At 45.3% G+C, this 21320-nt stretch overlaps 1 protein-coding gene across 3 annotated transcripts in view; it reads left to right on the plus strand.

The window, feature by feature from the left end:
- The window catches only part of KBTBD2 (kelch repeat and BTB domain containing 2), a 214918-nt gene that overhangs the window by 52583 nt on the left and 141015 nt on the right, over positions 1–21320 (plus strand). The gene's annotated exons all lie outside the window — the stretch shown is intronic.

Consider the following 21320-nt stretch of genomic DNA (forward strand, 5'->3'; position numbering starts at 1 on the left):
GATGCATTACTGCTAATAAAATGCGTAAATTGTGGGATGTTGACTGCCACGAAATAAATCCAGATTGGTCAGGCCTAAGAATTAAGGGTAGAAGCGGCTGCTATCGGTTAGCAAGGAGTTAATCAGACATTTTATTATCAATGCTGATTAATCTCAGAGGACGATATGAGTCACATAGATTAGCAGGTTTTCCTGGTTTTAATAATGTACTGATTACAGCCTCACATATCGAAGGCTGCAGAATCCCATTTTCCAAAGAGTCTTGAAATCCAGTGAGGAGTTGTTGGGCTAGTAGAGAGGTATATTCTTTATAAAACGTAGTAGTTAGTCCAGCCTAACTGGGTGCTTTACCGCCAGGTAAACTCTGTCTGACCTGCAATGTCTTTTCAGTAGTGTAAGATTCACCAGGGTAGGATCGGTGTGTATGAACAATCTAAAGTGCCCGTAAAGTGTCAAAGTAGTCGGCTGTACGCCGTTATGTTGAGGTGGAAGAGTGTAATTGCCGATTTAAAATTATGACATGATGTCCAGTAGTGCCATCGGGAGTATGGACTGGATTGGAATCTGTGTCGTGCAATTCAATGATATATGTGGAAGTTCTAGGAGTGTACAGAAGACTGGTAAGTGTTTTGCTCATACAGTCACCCTCCCCATATCGTTTGCCTGGACATGGTGGTGTAAAAAGCGAGTCTCCCGAAGGGCTTCGTCCTGAAACTCTGATGCTAGCCAGAAGTATGGGGTCATTAGATTTGAAATATTGTCTCTCCATACTTTGAGTATCCCTCTCCAGTCCAGTCAGGGTTCTCCTGATAGCCTTTAGCCCGCCTGATAAGGGCTATCATACATGCACCTGTAATTCCCACTTTAAAAGCCTTGCACAGCGTAGCTGGCGATTTTACAGTACCGATATTCTGCGCAAAGTACTCAATTTCTTTACAAATTTTCTCTCTAAATATTGCATCTAACAATGCATCAGGTGGTAAACGCAAAGTAAAGGAACGAGGACTGTCTGAGGAATCTATAATGTGATGAAAACTGGGGTGTGATCAGAAAGGGTATGCGGTAGGTGGGAGACCGATATAATCCAGGTCATGCATTTTGGAAAGTTGACACACAAGTGTCCTTTTGAGTATGTGGATGTGACTGTCGCCAGGCTTCCACCAGGTAATTGTCACGTGTGATTGCCCTGAGCACCTTCATGGCACGTAGGTGTAGACTTCTGGAGGAACCGAATTAGTCTAATTGGTTATTCATGATGGCATTAAAGCCACCCCCCATATGATGGTGTTGGTGCCAAGGTTTGCGATTTTCGACCATAGGTAGGTAAAGGAGTCAGGGTCATCGTTGTTTGGCTCATATACCTGCCTTCTGGTCAGTCAGGGAGTGGGACATCCACCACGGAAGTCCCCTACGTATTAACACCGCTACACCCCAAGCATAGTTTGAGTAGGCAGATTAATAAAAGTCCTCCACCATCAAGCATGCAGTAGAGTTGCCAGTGTGTCACTAAGGTGTGTCTCTTGTAGGAGACAGATCTCCACCTTATGTCTAAGAAGTTAAGTGTGTACTAGGCACACCTTTCTCTAATTATGGAACCTGCTAATGTTCCAAGTAATGCATGAAACTGTAGCCATGTTATGTGCTAGATGGGGATTTTTTTGTCAGAATATGTTGGATACTGTATAACCAAGTGCATGTGCATATTTATGGTGGCATGACAATTGCACGTTGTAAGCAAGAAGACCAGGTATGATGTGGATCTACGAGGGGGGAAAAAAGCAATCGAACTTCTCAGTTTGACTCCTCCCGCCCCACCCGTCACAATTCCCAAAATAACTTTTAACTGTCTAAGATACTGAGCAGGATTTATCCTTAGGTGGTTAGGAGTCACCGGGGAACGACCCTGCCAACAACGGCTGGGTGGTTGTGGCATCTAATCAGGGGCAACCCATTGAAACTTAAAACCATTTTGCTAGTCACAGTCTACTATGACACAAGGAGTAATGTTATCAAACAGTAACCAGTAAGAGATACAACAGCGAAGGTTTGGCTTCATGTCAAGGATCGTACTTAGGCCCCCAAGGCAGGGTGTGCTGCTGTGCATCCTCATCACAGAAAACAGTCAGTTATTTTCACTCAGCCGGCCATCCGCAGGCAAACGCGGCAAAATCGCAGAGGATCGCCGCGATCCACCAAAGTGTTAAGCAAATGTAACTGGCATTGGTGGCAAAAAAAGCGTTTTTCCCTCAAAGGAGAGTCGCAACTTAGCTGGCTACATGAGGGCGCAGGACACGGCAGCCTGGTGAAGAATTATTTTTGCAGGCAAAAAGTTTTGATGGGCCGACTGTACTTACAGGGTACAATCAGGATAAAATTAGATGTTATTACCTTGGTATTGTAGCGCCCCACGCTCCCGGGCCGATCTCTGGACCACATCACAATTTCCATAATTCAACAGGCTGGCCACAATAGGGTGGGGTGGTGCTCCCACTGGAGGCTTGGGCCCAAGAGAGCAGTGAGCCGTCTCCACAATGAAGACGGCTGATAAATTAGACCCAACTAAATTGTGCAGTATTGTTTCAACAAAATCCTCCATCTTTAAGATGGCAGTGGTTTCAGAAATGCCCGCTATGTGGAGATTGTTAGTAGGAGGCCTCCAGGTCTTCTTTCTGTGCCTTAATAATGTTCAGTATTTTGTCCATAGGTACTATATGTTCTTTTGATTTTGCTTGTAGGTCATATACATCTGAGATCCTGTTTTCAAGCTGATCCTGCCTTGTTTATCAACGTGTTGTTTAACGTGATTTAGACTAGTTGTGAGGAGATACAATTTTGAATCCATAGATTTCATACTTGACTCTACATCTAGAAGGATCATGCAAAGATCGACCTCGAGCACCGCTGTCTCCTCCCATTGTAATAAGTTAGGCTCAGATTCTGGGCCTTTGTCCAACCAGCATGTGAGGTCTATTTTCAAAGGCAAGCTTAGTTTGTTTGGTATATTTTCCCCATCTTTGGTTAACCAGATCACACTCCATACATAGTCAATATAGTGTAAGATTGACGGGCTCCGGGGACGTGAGAGAGGCTCCCCAATCCAGAGCCCTGCCCCCGTGGGAGCAAAAGAAGGCTTAGGTCGGTAGGCGCTCAGTGGCCACAGTACTTGGTGATCAACGGGCAATGATGTATACATGGGGAATTATAACTAGGGTGCCTTCTGTGGAGGAACCTTTCAGATGCATCGTGATGACATATCTCCAACACAGCAGTTGCATCCGTCGAACCACTGTTCATACGGAGCAGAGCCAGTGTGGGGGCGGGGGAAGCAAGATGACAGCAGGTGTGGGCAGCAAACTGATAGAGCCAGGGGGTATGATGTACAGATGCAATGTGTCCTTCAAGAAGGGCCAGCCATTTATGAGCTTGATACTGAGCACCTGTGGCGTCCCACAGTGCCTGGAATGGGTCTAATCAGTAGGCTACTATTCTACACAATCTTGTTCTTATTGGAAGTATTTATCGAACCGAGCACTCACCCCCGGCAGGCCGTGGCCTCTGCATCCACACTGGAAACCCACACCGACGGTCGAGGCCTACACAGATCTACTAGGGTGTCACTCTGTGGTATTTATGGCCTCTTGATGCTGATCACTCATGCAGCAGGCAGCCATTGCTGACGTGTGGGGGGGGGGCATTTCAGGTCCTGCGGCAGCTGCCGCTAACCAAGCTGCTCATCGTGGTCCAGTGGCTGAAAGTCGCCAGCACACCAGCATGGCCCAGACAGGCCTCGGACTACCTACACTGCTCAGCCATGGAGCTGCAGCAATTGCCATCGCTGCCCGGAGTATGGCCACCGACCCAGCTCGACCGAACCCAGAGCAGCATGGACCACTCTGCCGACCAGCCGCAACAGGCTGCAGGTAGGCCATGATGTCTTTTTCTGCCCTGTAAGACTCCAGGTGGGGCCGCCAGCCACAAAAAGAGTGTCGATGTGTTCCGATGGGTGATATGGGGCCGTTCATAAGTTTGATGCCTTTGGGTGCCCTATATATGAATAGATTTTTCGCTCTGTCTGCAGAGCCCTCTCAGAAGCCGGCCATCTTACTGCTCAACAAATCCATGCCCCCAAGGTTTCCCATAGTTAAACAGGTAATGTCCGCTTCTGCCTCTGCCATACTCCCGATTTTGGATGATGTTTCTTGGGCCTGGTGAAACCCAGACATTTTAAAAACTGATAATGGTACACCATTTATTGGAGAATTTAGGAAATGAATGAGTTACATGGGGATAACTCCTAAGAAGGTAACTCCATATAGGCCTCATGAAAATGGATTGTAGAATGATTTATAAGTACGCTAAAGATAATAGTTCAGAGAGCTAAACTAACACAATCAACATTGAATCAAGCATGGTGTCAAGTGTTGAGAAATGTTTTAAATACTCCTGGTTCAACTGGGAAATGTCAATCAGATAAGTTGGCAAGATGAATTTTTATGCTGACAGGCTAGTTCACATGTGTATGAACTAGATGATTTCGTTTTGGTCAGACAGCAACAAAGTATAAACCTCATTTTGACCAGAACCTTTGGCTATAACCGATATAAACTTTTTATGGTAACAGCACAAAATGAAGAAATGTCTGTGACCAGAAATGTATTACTTTTTAAAGGTTTCAAGCAGTTGAAGTACAACAAAAAAGTAATGTTAATGCTGAAACATCTAAAAGCGACAGAAGGAGCAGGGAGAATGTTGAAGATTGTTCCTCTGAGGTGTTGTATGTTAGTAGAGAGTCTAACCCTAACATGACTGGATATTACCTCTGAAGGACAACACAAGTAATGAAGACCCCTTAAAGGCTGATTAAAAGTTACTAATTGAGAAAATGAATGTTATTAGATGTATTTAGTTTTAAATACATTTTTGGGGTATGTTTTCTTTTTTGTTCCTTTAAAAAGTGGGGTAATGCGGTATTGCATTACATGGGGTTGCTTGGTTGTCTGTTTCTGGCTGCTTCTCTGGAGCCTGTTTTCATCCGGAGACACCTTGCCATCGCATGGCAAAGGAGAACTCTTCTCTAGGGAGTCTGTTACCTGCCAGGGGGTGAGCCGCCGCCTTTGCCTCCGCTGGGGACTCGATGTCCCACAACACTCTGCTTCCTTCAACTGTGGCTCGTTAGCACTACATGAGCACACAGCAGTCCTACTGCGTTGGCAAGGCCCAGGCAAACGGCGAGCCTGTCTTTGCTTCGAGGAGGCTGGGCTGGGCTCCCCCTGTTCATCTTGTAGCCTGTAGGGTCCTCCTTTTTGTGTAAGTCCTCCCTAACCTCTTACCATTAGCCCTTATCCTTGCATCATACTTATCAGATATTTCATGATCGAATAAATCTGACTGTTGACTCACTGAGCTTGTGACGCTGTAACTCTTATAATGGGAAAGTTACTTGAATCTAAAGATGCTGCTATCTGATTTACCAACAGCACTACTTTGGACTCCTTTCTGGCTCGAGCAGTAGAAATCATATCTACTGAGATTGATTTGGCTGAACGTAGACTATCCTTAGACGTAAGTGAGGGCCCCAGTACTCTGCCAGGGCCTTTGCCAGCACAAGGTTCACAGAATGCATCCCAAGTCCAGCCCCGTGTGGAGGATAGTTATAGCTCCCCCAATGTTTCCCTGGTGACCCAGGAATGCCTGCATAAGAGTGTTTTATTGGAAACTCCAAATAGCATTTGTCCACTTTTATCCTAGAGAAAACGGCACCTGAAGCTCACTGGTCCAGCTAAAGGCCCAACTCGCCTACTAATGAACCAAGACAGTTCTGCTAACTCAGAGACTCTGGTTGTTACTAATAACTCAGAGACTCTGGTTGTTACTAATACGGATTGGGTTCATGTTTTCAGCCAATTTAGAGAGACCAGTGCACAATGTATTGCCCCTATGATGGAAAGATTGCTTTCGCTGGATTCTGCTGTGTCAGAACTTTCAAAAGCTGTTGGGAGTGTTAAATTGTCTATTAATTCCCTCTACTTTATAGATCTTGAACCCCTTTGTATGGATGTTTTAACTGGTAGCGAGGCTCCTCCCCAGTGTCCAGCTCCCGAGTGTCCGGTTCCTAGCTCTACCAAGCCTCCTCAGCAGCCTGCCAACCTTTGGTACTTAATGCTCCAAGGAATACACCGGGAGATGGGATGTTTTATAGCAGTCAAGTTTATCCTACAGAGTTGGGATTAGCGGAGGCAGGGGGGCACATCTGAGAGAAGGATTGCCTTGCCTAAATTTACCTCCAGATTGCTGTCCTTATGTAGCAATTCTGACAGGGGTACCGCACATTAGTTTAAACACTATGGCATCTATTATATCCTCCAACTTAAAAACATAGTCTGTCACTGGTTGGGCAAAACCTCAAATGTTTTTATCCCACTGACTACAATGATAGAAGGGTTTGGTGGGTTGGGCGAGTTGGGCGAGTTGGGCGAGTTGGGCTAATGACTGAAATTCTAGAAGGGGACTGTTGTAATCCGTTGTAGGGTTCCTGTCCAGGTGTCTAATTCGGAGCACTGCTTCGCTGCCTATAAAGGATACGGATATTAATATCCTCCTATTTTTTTTTTATTTTAATTTTTTATTTTTATTGATGCTTATAGCTTAAATATCCATCACTGGATAACATGAGATCTTTTCCTTCAAAACAACCTGCGGTTCCTACTTTTATCAGATTCCTACCCTTAGTTGGCCTGGATCAAAATGACTGACTCCGGGTACCCTCCCCTATTTATATAACCCTAAGGCTTTCAGTTTCGCTCTGTGTTCTTTCACTAAATTACCCACTGAGATTATACCTACTTGCGCGATAGGGACCATCCCATAGAGTTCTTAGTTGGAACGTTGCTGGTATAAGGGACAAGTTGTTGGACCCAGAGTGGCTCAATTTGCGATCCAGTTTGACGTACATTTGCTGCTCGAAACCTGGGCCTGAGCGGGTCGTTTGGGGTGGTCATGAAAGCTTTAACATGGCAGCGACATCTTCCCCTGGTCATAGATTACTTGGTGGTTTAACCACCTTGGCTTGTTTTTCCAAACTACTAAAGGGTTCTGCTAGTCCCCCTCAGGCACAATGGGATGCAGATCTTATAGGTGCATCCTCTGAGTTCCTCTTTTTTCTGGTAAATTGCTATAACTCTATTAGCAATTCTGGATTTCATATTGAGGCCCTTTTTGAAGCAATATCCATTCTTGAGGCAAGATCGTATGCATATTTTCCGTTTATTAATATCATAAGAGGCGGGACTTTAACGCCAAGTTGGGAGTAAATCAAACCAATAGCAACCCCTTTTTGGTCGAATATCCTTTGTTCTGTGAATCTACTTCTGACCAAAGGGGACGCAAGGTACTTGATGCATTTGGGTAGGCAGGCGTATGTAATGTCCAGGGTGACGTGGCTTGTTAACCTGCTAAATTTCCAACCTTTGTTGGCTGGGGGAAAAGGACCCCTATTGACATATGGGTCACTTGGTGATTGTTAGCCCAGGGGTGATGCCAGATACCTGCTTTAGTGATCATAACCCTATAGAAATTAGGGTAGCAGTGAAAGCCGGTACAGGCACAAGCCCCGTCCTGGGCCTGACTGGTCTAACTGTGAAAGTTAGGGGATTTAGGATGAAGTGGCATAATCTTCTAATTCCAACCCTGATGAAGACCGTAGTTAGATCCAATATAGAATTTATTACGGAACCTCTATTAGCTTTTGACACCCTGCTTCAATTCTGGAAGCCTTCGCCCAACTGAATAGTCCCATAAACGCTATTATGAGGGATATGTCAGGCTAACGCAAAGCGATGCATGCTGGCTGGTCTGACACAGCCTGGAGGCCAGCCAACCAGCATTTACGAAAGGGTCTTAATTCCACACCTAGCAACCAGCATGCCATCAAGGAAGCAAGAATGGCTTATAAACTAGCTATAGGGAAGCAGAAGCCTGAGCTTTAAAAAGCTTCTTGGGAACGGCTGGTGTCTTCTTGTATTGCCAATGATTCATGGGGCTTTTGGGCAGTGGTTAATGGAAGGCAGCCTAATGTGATTGCTCCTGATGACATAGGCTGACCTAGGCTCCACTATTACTCCGGCACACTGGATCGCTCAATTTAAAAGGGTGTATGCTCTCAATACGAACTTGCCCTCAATTATACAATGGAATTGTTGCTTGAACCCACTAGAGTTTAGGTTTGATCTCGAGGAGATGTGTTGCAATTACCAGTAGTCCATCTAACAAAGCACCTGATTCCCATGTGATACCTGTGGACCTCTATAAGGCTGAAGCTCATCTCTGGGCACCTATCTTAACTAATGATGTTAACACCGCTGTGCAGGTTGGCTTCCCTCAGTCTTTGAAATCAGCCACTATAATCCCGGTCTACAAAAAGGGAATAGGCAGGATCCCACCTGCTACAGACCTATTTATCTCTTAAATTCTGCTGTGAAGGTGGCGGGTCGTATTATCCTGCAATGCGTGGAAATGTAGATCCAAGCTAATAATGCTCTTTGCCCTATCCCGTATGGGTTTAGGGAAGGGAATGGCACGATTGAGCAATGTCTGAACCTAAACCATATGATTGGAAAATATGTAGTGGCTAAACAAGGAACCATCTTTTCTTACATTTATGGACCTCTGCAGTGCTTTCGACCGAATAAATAGATCAATGCTTTGGGATAATTAGGCAGCACTAGGGCTACCTCCTGCATTGGTCAATTTCATTAGAGCCGAACATATGGATGTGAAAGCTTGTCAGATATGGTATGGGTCAGGGAATGCACTTAATCCTCTGGCCTTCCATGTGGAGCGAAGGCAGGGCTCTGTGTTGGTGCCTATCCTATTTTTGCTGCATATGAAGATCCTGAACACATGTTTGGTTGCCAACGGTAAAGACCTCCCCAATGTAAAGTTAGCTTTTGTGCTCCCTGTCTATGCTGATGATGCACCGTTGGTGGCCCGAACGGCTAACAGCCTTACGCTTTTAGTTAGCTTTGTGGATGACCCGGAATTGGATACAAATATCACCAGGACACATGTATGTGAAAGGAAATGTTCCTAAACAAGACCCATAGCGATTAAGGGGCATACTATAATTAGGGTGCCTGTTTCTCCCTATCTGGGAGTCTCATTTGATCAGTAGAATAGCTGGTTTACCTGTATATCCAATCATTGTTCCCAGTTTAGTCAAGCCTGAAGTGCTTTGTTTAGATTTTCATCATTCGTGGGTAGCAAACCTATTTTGTCCTTACAACAAATCTATCAAATGAAATGCCTCCCTGTACTGAGGCATTGTGCTGCAATTTGGGGATACCATAGTTTCAAGTTCATCCAGCGGGAAAATCGATTCTTCAGCAGACCTTTGGGCCTGGGCATAAACAGCCCATCATTTTTCATCCTCAAAGAACTGGCATTGAAATATGTGGAGGATTGTGTCAAACTGGCCCCATTGCTATTCTGTATTTTAACAGGGACGTATGTATGTATGGATGTATGTATTTAATGCTTATTAAGCGCGACTGTCACCCGAAAGGGTATCCTGGCGCAGAGACTGCATCTAACCATCAGGTGAGGTGTATTACATTGCTCTTGGGAACAGGTAGGTCTTAAGATCCCTTTTGAAAGAGGGCAGATCTTGGCTACTCCTCAATGCCAGAGGTAAAGTATTCCATAATGTGGCGGCCGTGAAACTGAAAGCGCGGCCGCCCATCCTCACTCTATTAATCCTGGGAATCCTCACCAGGAACGCCGAGGAGGATCTCAGAGGTCTGGCAGCTTGATACCAAGAAAAAAGATTTTGGAGTGGTATTGGTCCTAGTCCATGCAGAGCTCTGAATACAAGGCATGAAGCCTTGAAGGCAATCCTCTGCTGGACCGGTAGCCAGTGCAGATCGGCTAGTGCTGCAGATGAAGAAGCAGAACGTGGCCGAGATAGAGCCAATTTAGCAGCCATGTTTTGGATCCTCTGCAACTTTAAGATCAGGATCTTAGGAGCTCCCAGGAGTAGTGCGTTGCAGTAGTCTAACCTACTGAGGATAGAACTTCGCACTACCTCTGCTCTGGCTCCCCGGGGGAGTATTGGTAGGATCTTACGTAGGGCACGAAGCAGGCCCATACAGGTCGCTGCAGTCCTATTTACAGAGGCATCCAGCTGTAAATTGGGTTCAAACAAAACTCCTAAATTACGAGCCGATTCTGCGGCTTCCACCGAGCCCGGAATAGAGGTTGGCCAAAAGTCATCCGGTAGCACGCGAGGGAGTCGGTCTAGGGAGCAATGGAGTACTTCCGTTTTCGACCCATTAAATTGGAGTGAGTTAGCTCGCAGCCATTCTGCTGTAGCCGACATACAGCGGTGAAAGGTGTCCCTCGAAACTATCTCAGTGCCCTCAAATGAAAAAATCAATTGAGTGTCATCGGCATAATTGATGACTGATATGCCAAATGACTTGATCAGGTCTACCAGGGGTCGGAGATATAAGTTAAAAAGGATCGGGCTGACCCTTGGGGGACACCATGGTTCACCGGTCGTGTGGCTGAACGAAATGGTGGTAACGCCACAGCTTGCTGTCTGTTGCAGAGATAAGATGTTAGCCAACTTAGAGCCAGACCGTTTACTCCCATGCTTTGAAGACGGCCCAGAAGAACCTCATGGTCCACCGTGTCGAACGCGGCCGACATGTCAAGCAGCACTAAGAATGCTGACTTACCCCTGTCGACACGTGTTCGTAGATCGTCCAACACGGTAACCAGTGCGGTCTCAGTGCCGTGGGCCGGTCTGAAGCCAAATTGGGCTGCATCCAGACAGGAATTTGTTTCCAGGAAGTTTGACAAGGCTCTCGTGACCCACCTCTCGAGAATTTTTATCGCAAATGGTAAAAGCGAGATGGGTCTATAGTTGGCCGAGCATAGAGGGTCTAGAGAAGCCTTTTTTAGCAATGGAGTTACTATTGCCAACTTCCAACTGTCTGGGACTAGCGCTGTAGTCAATGACTGGCAGCAGATGGAATAAAGTGAGGAAACAACTCCTCTTGGAATGCCTTCCAGATCTTATGAGGCATTGGATCAAGTGGTGAACCTGAGGATACGCCATTGGCCAAGACACAGAATTCCTCTAGCGAGGGAATAGGAAAACAAGACATCTGAGAGGAGTCTACCTTGTTGTTATCCCATGCGGGTACCGAATGGCAGGGGGATTCCAAGGGGAGGGATAAAGACGGCACAGACTGTCCGGGTACTGAAAGTCTAATCAGAATGGTCCTAATTTTCTCCTCGAACGCGAGGGCCAAAGAATCACAAAGTTCCTGGGAGGCCGGAATGGCTGGTACTGTACAAGACGGGTTAGATAGGTTAACCAGCTTGAATAGAGTCTGCGATTTATTAGAGGCCTTCGCCAAGGTATCCTCTAAGAACTTTGTTTTAGCGCTTCTTAGCTGGGTCTTGTATACCTGCAGGGCCGCTTTATATGCTGCCCTATCCAGCTCCTTATACCCTCTCCTCCAGGTACGCTCCGCCTGTTTGCAACGGAGCTTGTGCTGTCCAAGATCATCAGTGAACCAAGCATTGGCTCCTCTAGGTCTGTCCCTCACCCTTCGCAAAGGGGCCAACTCGTCCAGAGATGTCAAAATTTGCTGGCAAAGGACAGCATAGCTCTTGTCCACACTATCCTCCACTAGAAAAGTCCTAGGCAATAGAGTGGGTCGAATCGGCTCCCTAAAAAGGCGAGACCATTGTCGATTAAACTTAGTGCCGCCCGGGTTACTTGATTTTAGCGGAGCAGGCAAAACAATAGACATATTAATCAGTGAATGATTGGTCCAACACTGATCCACGACCTCTTTCACTACAACCAATTCCTTCTCGGCAAATACCAGGTCTAAAGTGTGCCCCTTGACATGAGTGGGTGACAAGACCAGCTGTGCAAGTTGAATATTGCTACACGCTTGGCAAAGTTCCCTATGCGCCAGAGGGCCAGAGATTAAAATCACCGAGTACTAAGAATTTAGCATGGGAGTTTAAGAGGTCATAAATCAAATCGACCAATGACTGAAGGGCTGTTGTGGTCGAAGAGGGAGGTCTGTAGCATAAAAGGCCTGCTATCAAGGTACCGCCCTGGGCCGTAATAGAGCAGCCCATGAGCTCGAACCCTAACACCTCTTTTACCACCAGTTCCAAAAGGGAGATTGAGTCTCTGAAAATGTAACCTACTCCACCCCCCCTACCAGAAGCTCGGGGAGTGTGTCTTATGAGGTAGCCCGGTGGGCAAGCCCAACCGAGTTCCATCCCACAGTCTGCCGAAGCCCAAGTTTCGGTCACGAATAATATGTCCAGATGTAAAGATTCTATTAGAAGAGCAATCTCGGCATAATGCTTAACGAGAGAGCGAACATTCAGCAGGCCACAGGAAAGAGTCCTATGAGAAGATGGGATAGACAAACCTTGAATACCAGCCGCAGTAAGGCACGATGAATCGTAAGAATCCTCACGAGTATCTGCAAAAGGAGAGATAGCAAGCACGCCAGGAGCACCCGGGACGCGAACGGGCGCAAACGGGCTTACCTCTGGCGCACCTACGGCGCGTCCGCTGCGCGCCTGCTCGCCCATATCTATTTATAGTATATCGCCGCGCGGGCTTCCGGCTGCTAGAGCCTCTAGACCCGACCAATATGGCGCCTGAGAGTGGCCCAAGCGTCAACACCCACCCAAGATGGCGGACGGAGCACCACGACCCTACTACCTAAGTCCCGCAAAATGCGAGTGAGGACACAATTATTATGCAGGTAAGCCTAACTATGCCCCTAGTTGCTGTACTGACAAGCGCCTGATGATTAGGCAAGGAAAACAACAGCGCGATTACAAGCAGCGCAATTTAAAAGTAATATGCCCAGGAATATACAAATGGGATTAAAATCTGTCCAGCAATGCGCGCGATGAAAGAAAGGGACGTGATTAATGACTGCCTTGGGTGGATGTACGGCCACAAAATATTGTGGTTGAATAATATTAAAACTGTTGCTTGTCCCTAGGCTGCATGGACCATTTAAAAATTATAGGCCGCATCTTCTTACAAAGGGGATCCATTGCTTTTCAGGGAATGATTTTTAAACCAACTAAAGGAGGAAGGTTCTTGAGAAACACACTGCTAGATTATTTTTGCTATTGAAAACTGCTGCAGGTACTGAACCCTATCTTTCAGACGTCAGACATCCTTGGGACAGATCATTGTAAATGAAATTTCACCTGGGCTCCATCCGCCCACTTATTTGCTTTTCTCTGAGCCAGTTTGATCCCCATTCAATCCTGGTGTGCCCCTGCAATGGTTGCTCCCCTCCTGCCTTGGTACACTTGAATTTATTTTGTAGATTTTATGCGCAAAAGGTATCTAACAGCACTTTTAACAAGCATTTACAATGCAATGGTCTCGGCATTGTTAAAGTTAGAGCTATTGGCATTGCTCATGACATTATTTTTGTTTGTAAATAACAATGCTCATTCTTTAAATGTTTTAAAAACAAAGTCAATAGCTTAATCTCCCTCAAATGCGAGACCTATTGCATTTGCACCCACACACAGAGCCACACACAAAGCCACCCACCCACCCAGAGCCACCTACACAGAGCCACCTACACACAGTTACACCCACACACAGACAGAGCCACCCACGCATAGAGCCACCTACAAAAAAGACACACACACACACACACACACACACACACACACACACACACACACACACACACACACACACACACACACACACACACACACACACACACACTCCCCCCCCCCCCCACACCCACCCCACCCACACAGACACACACCCACCCCACCCACACTTACCCACACTTACCCAGAGCCACACACACAAAGCTTGTATATTATTGAAAAAGATTCCACTTGAAGCCCTGGTGAGACTACAACAGTGTTGCTGCTCCTGAGTTTCAAAAAGTGAAGGGAAATCCATCCAGAGTGAAAATTAATCTCACCTGGCATAACGTCATGCCGTAACTTCTCCACCAGTGAGGTGTGAGCACATGCACATCGATGTGCCTGCTGTCATTGCAGTCCGGAAAAAAATGGGCTGTCTGTGCCAGGGCAGAAAACAAAGACCGATAGAGACTTTTTTTAGAGGTCTCCTTTAAAAAACTGCCTGTACTCAGACCCGGTGAGACCCGGCCCACTTAAAGCCCTGACCAGTGGGCACTTTTATTTAAAAAGAAAGACAGAGTTAAAACGAAACATTTACTGGTTGCTGAATTAGCTTGCTATCCAGAAGTGGTGAAAATGTGCCTCATAAAACGTCAATGTTTGAGCAAAAGAAAACGGGGAAGTAACACTTTAATTTTCTTTGAACAAAAGGATTCTGGTAATCTTTCAAGTTCAGTAAGAGTGCGTTTGTGACTTTTATAATTATGTTCGAATAAAGAATCTTAGAGGTCAATACATAGAAGTATGTGTGTCCTTTAAAGATTGGAGCACTGGGAATAGAATGCTTTGCTTGTGTGCACATGAGTCTGAGGTTAGTTTGTTGGTCGTTTGAAGGGCAGTGATATGGATGAATAAAGAACCTACCTGTTCAATATCTGTGGTTTGATGTATTATCAGGCTGCTACACTTCTCCCAGGTAAATTAACGCTTGATCAGATTGAGCAGTGCATTAGAGTGGTAGGGAGGGAAAGGTCAGTGGATTGACTGTGTCATTTGGGGTGAGGGAGGAGTCTGAGGGGGTAGGATGTCTGCTGGGTATAGGGCTCAGATGAGTTATTTCCCATGTGGCACTGAGGCAAGACTTTAGGAGCATTAATGGAGGTGATGGTGTTGAGTCAGATGAGTGAGAATGCATTGCTGATCATGAGTAATCTTGAGTGTTTGGTGTGGTATGAGTGGCAGAGAACGATGGGTGGAGGATGAAGTGTAAATGGTTTTGGAGTAGTGACTGATGGGAACAATTCCTGTCCTTTGTATTCGCCCTGGAAATTCTTTACGTTTTCTCTTCTGCTCAACTCCACCAACATTTTTGAACTGCACCAACATTTTTGGCTTCACTCCCTGTCCCACCAACGTGAGTGACCTGTGCTTTTCTTCCAGCACTTGCCTAATGACCTTACAGACTCCCTTGGTGTCTGTATTCAGCTTGCTGGTGGGTTGTGCTTCCTTTCCTGACTCTAAAGGTTGGTCTCCAGGCAGGTATTTGGAATAAGATTGATCATTAAAGGGCATCCATGCCCCTCACTCTGTTTAGCCTCACAGTCTTGCACTGAAGAGAGAGGGCGAAGGCAGTATTAAGAGTCCCCAAACTTTGTGTAGAGATTAGAGGTGTGAAATGTATATAGCCTAACACCCAGGACATATTGTTTGGGGTGAAGAACAACTAGTTGGTATGTATATTTTGCCCTTGGGATAAGTAGGCCTAACCCCCTGCAGGACAAACCCTTTGGCTGCTACTTTACAGTACCACATTATGGATCATGGAAGGGCATTGTCTGCTAAAGTAATGTTTCAGGCATGTGTGCTGTAGATACACATGCTTTGCATGCTTCTGCCATCTAGTGCTTGGTCCGGATGTTTGCAATTTGTTTTTTTCGAAGAAGTCTTTTCCAGTCATGAGTTAAGATGACTCCTCCTTTCGGTGATAGTGCGTATGGGCATCTACTCCATTGTCAGATTGGTTTTTGTTTTTTTCCGCCATCGGGTTCGGACATGTATTGCGGCGCTACAATTCACAACCGTTAATCTGGATCCCTTCAGTGTGCGGTTCACTCTACCCTAGTCTGTATTTTTTGATCACGTCTCCACCTTTTCGTGTCAAAATATAACAGAACCTATATTGTATATCTATATTATAAAAAAAAACTCTAACTGCGGCCTTCTGGGATACCTCTTACCTGGGCTTCTACTTCAAGAACCAGCGTCCAGCCTTTCACTGATGGAACGGTCGCCATTCCAATTCTCTCTTAGATGCCACTCCAAATTTCTACGTACCGACCAGCATAAGGTCTGTAATCTCTCTCTCTCTCTCTCTCTCCAGAGCATAAAGAGGAAGACTGTGATGACTGTAGGTCATTCCATTCCAAAAAGACACTGCAGGATAGTCTGGCTCGACGGAGAAACATGCAGCGACAAAGTATCCAGGACACCCCTGATAGCTTCGGTGAGGACATCGAGCAGGAAGAAATGGCAGCAGAGGAAGAAGAGGCCTTCTCCCTCCAGGACTCAGATTCTGAATTGGAAACCAAACTCTAGTCTCAAGACGTTCCGGCTGGATAGGGTCCTGTGAGTACCAGAGCCCCAGCCCCTTTGCCCACCAAATCCACTCCCAACAGAACAAAAGGCTATTGGCCACTACCTCCAACAGGCCATGGTCGGCACTGAGACTCTGATTCAAACACCCTGCCTTCCGGCTCTGCACCAAAACAGCAAGTCAAACCTTCTGGCTCTGGGCTGAGATGATACCCCTCCAGTTCCGAAATTTCTTGGATCGAAAGATAAAATGCAAAAATCTAACTGCACCGAAAATGTAGGCGCCAAAACAAAAAGAAGCTCCCTTAGTCACCAGAGCCGATTTTGGAGAAAATAAAGGAAAAGCTTGATCCTAAGCAAAAGATTCACATAAATCCTGATACTGGACACATAACCGCTAAACCAGTAATACCTTTAAAAAGAAAGGCAGACCCTGAATACAGAATTCCTCTAAAAAAGAAAATGGACACAGCTACTAGCCCTATTCTTATTCCCCAGACCCTGCCACCTTCTTCAGCAAGACCCATTATACCAGATACTGATCCTTTACACAATACACGATCCGGTTCTCCTAACACAAATCCCGATAAAGAGGAGGATGATGACAATTATAATCAACGACCATCAGATCCATGGGATGACCATAATATAGATTCACCGCAAGATGCAGGCCCTGATCTATATCCAGCAAAACCTTCCCCTCCTGATGATAATGCTGCATATCATGAATTAATTGCTAGGGCAGCTAATTACCAATGAGTTTCTTTACATAAGGAGGCACTGGAAGATTTCCTATTTGAAACTTTAGGAAGCGCACACAAAACCACACACATGTTGCCTGTACTTAAAGGTATATTAAGGCACACCAATGAGATTGTTAAAGACCCAGTGCTAACACCTAGGGTGGACAAGAAATACCCAGTTTTTATTAGGGGTGAGTTGCATTTGGATTCCTTAATGGTGTCTAATTCCTGTAAAAGGTCAAATTCACAAACATCGGGGGGGGGGGGGGCTCCACTGCTAGGGGAAGAATCCAAACTCATAGATGCATCAGGGAAAAGAGTAGCTGCTCAATCATCCAAGCTTTGGCGTATAGTTATTGCACAAGGTCTCTTTTCCGGATATGATCAAAATCACTGGGATGAAATGGAAGCATTATCAAAATCTCCCAGAAGAACACAAAAAGAGGGGGCATGAAATGGTACAGGAAAGGAAACCTATTTCTTATTCCTCAACCAGCTGCACATAAGACGCTGTATAATACTGCAGCTAGAGGAATCAACACTAGCATTATGTTTAGGAGACCTGCATGGCTCAATTTTTGGTTTCTAGCCTGAGGTGCAACAAACCATTCTTAATGCACCCTTTAATAAGGAACGCCTGTTTGGGCCTAAAATAAATCAGTCCCTAGAAAAAATTAAAAAAAGGATACAGAAGTGGCAAAGTCCATGGGAGCACTTCAATCTCCTTCTAACAGGGGTTCCTTTTGTCGCTCCTTTTACAGAGTAGGCTCCAAAACTAACACCCCAGATGCAGTTGCATCGTCATACAAGACACAAACACTTTCATCCCCCCCCCCCCCCCCTTTGAGGATTCTACAAGGGTGGATATAGAGGAAACTATTTTAAAAGCAGAGGTAGAGGTACACCAACTTGTACCTCCCAGTCCTCTAACTGTGACTTGCTACCACTTCCCTCCCCCCGACCATTTGTCACCTGTCTGGGAAAGATTACAACAGTTTATTCCCATCTGGCAATCAATAACAGACAGATGGGTTTTAGATATTTCCAGCATGGTTATTGTCTGGAGCTCCCTACCAGCAATCCTCCCATAGTCCACCTCGCATTCACAAACTCTTGCTACTACACCAACAGCTGCTCGCACCAGAAGTACATGCTCTTCTAACAACATCAAGGTTCGCGAGTTTACTCACTTTTCTTCCTACTCCCCAAAAAGGACGGGTCTCTACGGCCAATCCTACATCTCAGACCATTGAACCTATAGATACTGTCAGAGCACTTCCATATGGTCACCCTTCAACAAGTCATTCCACTTCTACAACAAGGCGACTTTATGTACACACTCGACTTATTGGACACATACTTACATATTCCTGTCCACCCAGCACATCGCAAATAACTCAGATTTGTGATCGTGGGAAAGCACTATCAATTCAAAGAACTGCCATTTGGAATAACTACTGCACCCTGAGTATTCACATAATGTCTAGCAGTAGTAGCAGCTCATCTCAGAAGACAACAAATTCATGTCTTCCCATATTTGGACGATTGGCTCATCAAATGCCAACACACAGAAAAGGTGTCTACAACACACTCAAGATACCATAAACCTTCTCCGTCAATTGGGATTTACAGTCTATGCACAAAAATCTCATCTTCAACCCTCACAAAAGCAAACATATCTGGGAGCAATGCTGAACACTCGCAAGGCACTAACTAGCCTTGCCCAATCCAGCCAGAATTAACAATTTTCAAACTTTATTACTACAGTTTAAAAACAACCAAGCAGCGCTCACATTTGCGAGTCAGATTCAATAACGATGAGGTACTTTTAGGTACTACCCGCCCTTTCTGGCAATTAGGAAGACAAACTGACACTTGAGCTCTGCCTCTGAAAGCCGAGCAAATGTGACAAGATAGCAAGATTTAAAGGCATCTTTATTGCTCACAAAATTAATGAGCAATACACATGCTTTTAAATCTTGTTAACTTGTCACATTTGCTCAACTTTCAGAGTCAGGTCAGGTGCTTTTTAGTTAGGTCAACTAGATGTTTCATGTTACTAGACCTGCAGGTCTAGAGCAATTTTTATGATTTTTCTAGCCCTGACAATACATAACAGTGAGGACTTTCATGCAACTGTTAGGAATGATGGCATCATGCACTGCAATAGTGCCTCAAGCAAAATTACACATGCGTCCTCTACAGGAATGCTTCACTCGTCTCTGGAATCAATCACAGGGTCAATTAACATGTCTCTGCAGTGGTGGAACACACAACCTATCAAAAGGGCAGCCTTTCATAGACCCATTCCACAAGTCATACTAACCGCAGATGCCGCTCACAGGTTGGGGTGCCCATTTCTATCATCTAACAATCCAAGGTTTATGGGACACAAAACGAAGTCTCCACATAAATTACTTGGAGCTTCTAGCAGTTCAACTTGCTCTAAAATAGTAGGGAAAGTTGTCCTAGTCCAAATGGACAATATGACAGCCAAGTACTATGTACAAAAACTGTGGGGGGGGGGGGATACACACTCTACAGTTGTTACGCTGCTGTCAGAACATTTGCTGTTGGGCAATACATCCCAAAATTAATCTTCTAGCAGAACTTCCAGGCATGAACAACCAATTTGCCAACCTTAGCAGGATGTGTCAATAAGTACATGAATGGGAACTTCATCCCCAAGTTCTCCTGCCACATTTTCAAAAATTGGGATTCCCACAAATAGACCTCTTTGCCACAGCAGATAACTCAAAATGCCCAAACGTCGCCTCCAGATTCCCACACCATCTATCCAGAGGGAATGCCCTATGGATGGACTGGTCAGGGATATTTACTTACTCTTTTCTGCATCTCCCTCTCCATCCCTTTCTAGTTTGGAAACTCGGACAGCCATCACTCACACTAATTCTAGCGGCTTCCACATGGGTTCGTCAACCATGCTTCACCACACTACTAGAACTGTCGGTAGTTCATCACCAACAATTGTACCTTACTTCCAACTTTCTCACACAGAACCATGGAGAAATCGGACATCCAAACCCCAAGGAGCTCAACCTAGTGATCCTACAGTCAGAGAGTTTGGTACCTAAATCTACCATCAGATTGTATGACCATTCTTAAGGAAGTAAGAAAACCTACCACTAGAGCATGCTATGCAGCAAAGTGGAAAAGATTTGTTATATATTGTCATAATACATTGATCCACTAAATGCATCTATACAAAATGTTATTTGTTACCTTTTGCATCTCCAGCGAGTTGGGTTAGCCTACACGTTCATTAGGCAGTAGCTGCATATCTACAAAACAGACAACATTTATCCTTAAAGTTCTAGTCCTAAAGACTTTTACGGAAGGCCTTAAAAGAATAATATCACAGAGTGTACCACCTGCATGTCTGGACCCTGAACATGGTTCTCAGAAGGCTTTTGGGCCTACCTTTTGAGCCATTACACAATTTTACACTACAATTTCTTTCATGAAAGGTTGTATTTCTAATTGCCATCACTTCATTAAAACGTGTTCGTGAGCTACAGGCATTAACCTTAGAAGAACCCTTCTTTCAAATTTGTCAGGTGTGGTACATTCTATGGAAGTATCTGAACCGAATTGGGTGGTGTCGGACAGGGTTGTCCAATTGTCCAGCAGCCATTCTGTTCTCCACCCAATCTTGCTCCTTCAGTTCCCCCAAGTCTGTTCCTATCTTTTCCTTTTTTGTGTACAATGCTTTAGTGATAGTCAACAATGCAATTATTATATCCGGATATGAGAGCTTTTTGTTAATGTATCGTCATCTTTTAACAATATCCCAACTGATATAGTCCTTAGCATGTCACAAAAAGCATCATAGTGAGAACTCTCCCACTCCCCGATCCACTTTCCAGTCCGTGTCGGGGTATATGGTTATATAGAGAGATTGAGCATTGTACAGAGGGCCTAGGGTTACATATTCAGTCTAGGGACTGTTCCAATCTTCTTACCCCCTGGAGGGACCCCGCTCTCCTGGAGCCCCGTGGGTCTCAGGGACCCTTTCATCCCTGAGTTCCTCGAACATAGAAGCCCATGCCATGAGATCATCTTCCACCTTATCCTTTCGCACAAATTTCATTCACACAAATTCCACAGTCGCCCATGCACATACATCTCTGATCCGTTCCTCAGGCCATGGGGGATGGGGATGCATGCATGTAATCAACACCCGCCTCTTGGCCAAGATGAGCCCCAAAAGAGCAAACCTTCTACTCAACTTTCTATGTTTCGGCGCAGGTAACCGTCCCAACAAGACTTGTCTAATCGTCCGAGGGATACTCC

Source organism: Triturus cristatus, chromosome 5_2 (genome assembly GCF_964204655.1).
Source record: "Triturus cristatus chromosome 5_2, aTriCri1.1, whole genome shotgun sequence".
In the NCBI taxonomy this organism is placed as follows: Eukaryota; Metazoa; Chordata; class Amphibia; order Caudata; family Salamandridae; genus Triturus; species Triturus cristatus.